General features: G+C 41.9%; 1 non-coding gene across 1 annotated transcript; it reads right to left on the bottom strand.

The window, feature by feature from the left end:
* Positions 1 to 980: 980 nt before the first annotated feature.
* trnaq-uug (transfer RNA glutamine (anticodon UUG)) lies at positions 981 to 1052 on the bottom strand. The gene has a single exon. It is a non-coding gene; the product is annotated as a tRNA-Gln (tRNA).
* Positions 1053 to 2551: the final 1499 nt, after the last annotated feature.

Consider the following 2551-nt stretch of genomic DNA (forward strand, 5'->3'; position numbering starts at 1 on the left):
AATCCATTCATTAAGAAATGACCGGACTTCAACTGGAATATTCCCTGAGCCTCCCATTACTAACTAAAGATCCCTTTAATCACGACAACTAAGAGAATGCTCACCACTCGAACTGATGTGTGGGAAACACTTCTTCCAACAACTCAGCCAACTTTCTGCTTCACGTCGGGGTCTTCGAATAAGCTAACGAACTTTTGAAAATCACGTCGGGGTCACCAAAATGTTGTAAACGGCTGTCTTGCTCTTTTCGCTTCGTTGCTTTTAATATCGAATTACCCGCACACACTCAGTTGTAGTGAAGGCAGGATCGGGTCTTTTATTTAAACATTCATACGAAACAAACCAAGTATGAAAGTTACTGAGAACACTTCACAAAGGCAGCTTGCTTCGATTTTCGTGGCTGCTTGAGACACACACCTTCCAAGTGTTCAGTGTCTCTGGTGTCTGTGTCTCTGCAGTCCATAAAAGTCTCATCTTTATACGGGAAAAGCCTTTGAACTCTTATTCTTTGCATTCAGACAAACCTGACGAACTGCTTTCTGAATCGTTTAACAGACAGACTTAATGTTGCTTGTTTAACCTACAGATCTCATTTAATAGTAACAAGGGAACACTCAAATACTGAATATAGACAAATCGTTTAGTCCTGAATTTCCATTATTCCCACCGTAACAAGGTACTCAAATATTTAACATCCAGACAATGACCAGTTACTCATCTCACTGGCTGAAGGCACCACATTGTCTAACAGTATCTTTTCCATCCAAACTTCAATCTTCCTGTTTTTTAATCCAAACTTCAGACTGCGTGCTGAAGCAAAGAGTTCAGCAATGCAGGACTGTGCTCACACAGAGCACACGATTTGACAACGAGACTTGCAGATCAAGCATCAATGGCAAAGGCAACAAAATTGTCCAACAGCACCAGTTGTCTTTCACTTGTTTGTCCCAAATTTGCAGCCACTGGGACAACAAGAATTGAGGTTCCACTGAGATTTGAACTCAGATTGCTGGATGCAAAGTCCAGAATGCTCACCATTACACCATGGAACCAACCACACAAAAATCTTTGAAACATTTCTCAAAAACAAAAAAATAATCTCCAACATTACACTTTGGCTCGGCCTTTTCTCATGTTTCGCGTCAATTCCCAATATTGGGGATGTCCAGAACCATGGAACACAGTCTAGGAATAATGGGTAAGCCATTTAGGACCGAGATGAGGAGAACCTTCTTCACTCAGAGAGTTGTTAACCTGTGCAATTCACTACTGCACAGAGAGTTTTTGATGACAGTTCATTGGATATATTCAAGAGGGAGCTAGATGTTGCCCTGACGGCTAAATGGATCAAGAGGTATAGAGACAAAGCAGGAATTGGGTACTGAGGTGAATGATCAGCCATGATCTTATTGAGTGATTGTGCAGGCTTGAAGGGCTGAATGGCCTACTCCTGCAAGTATTTTCTATGTTTCTATGAAGTGCCTGCATTTCAAAAAGCGTTGCTTTTATTCATCCTGCGGAATGCATATTGCACAGATAATCTCAGCACACATTGTGCAGGCAAAGGCAGCATTCGACAACAAACTGATTTCTCCTCCGCTGATTTGTAAAAGGTAACTGATTGTTGAGCAGACGATTTGACAACGAGACTTGTGGATCAAGCATCAATGACAAAGGCGACAAAACTGCCCTCGAACACCAGGTATCTTTCACTTGTTTGTCCCTAAATTTCAACAGTTGGTACAACAAGCATTCAGGTTCTACTGAGATGTGAACTCAGATAATTGGATTTAAAGTCCAGAGTGCTCACCATTACACCATGGAACCAACTACACCAAAATCTTTGAAACATTTCTCAAAAACAGCAAAATCATCTCCAACATTACACTTTGGCTCGGCCTTTTTTTATCTCTCGTGGCAGTGCCTGCATTTCAGAAAGCGTTATTTTTGTTCATTTTGCTGAATGCATATTGCACAGATAATCTCAGCACACATTGTGCAGGTAAAGGCAGCTTTTTAGACAATACACTGATTTCTCCTCCGCTGATTTGTAACAGGTAACTGATGGTTAGCAACATAGAAACATAGAAAAAAACAGGTGCAGGATTAGGCCATTCGGCCCTTCGAGCCTTCCCCGCCATTCTATAAGATCATGTCTGACCATTCCTTCAGTACCCCTATCCTGCTTTCTCTCCATACCCCTTGATCCCCTTAACCGTAAGAGCCATATCTAACTCCCTCTTGAATATATCCAATGAACTGGCATCAACAACTCTCTGCGGCAGGAAATTCCACAGGTTAAGAACTCTCTGAGTGAAGAAGTTTCTCCTCATCTTGGTCCTAAATGGCCTACCCCTTATCCTAAGACTATAACCCCTGGTTCTGGACTTCCCAAACATCGGGAACATTCTTCCTGTATCTAACCTGTCCAGTCCCGTCAGAATCTTATACGTTTCTATGAGATCCCCTCTCATCCTTCTAAACTCCAGTGAATGAACACACGATTTGCCAACGAGACTTGTCAATCAAGCATCAATGACAAAGGCAACAA

This window comes from Pristiophorus japonicus, unplaced genomic scaffold (assembly GCF_044704955.1).
Source record: "Pristiophorus japonicus isolate sPriJap1 unplaced genomic scaffold, sPriJap1.hap1 HAP1_SCAFFOLD_233, whole genome shotgun sequence".
NCBI lineage: Eukaryota > Metazoa > Chordata > Chondrichthyes > Pristiophoridae > Pristiophorus > Pristiophorus japonicus.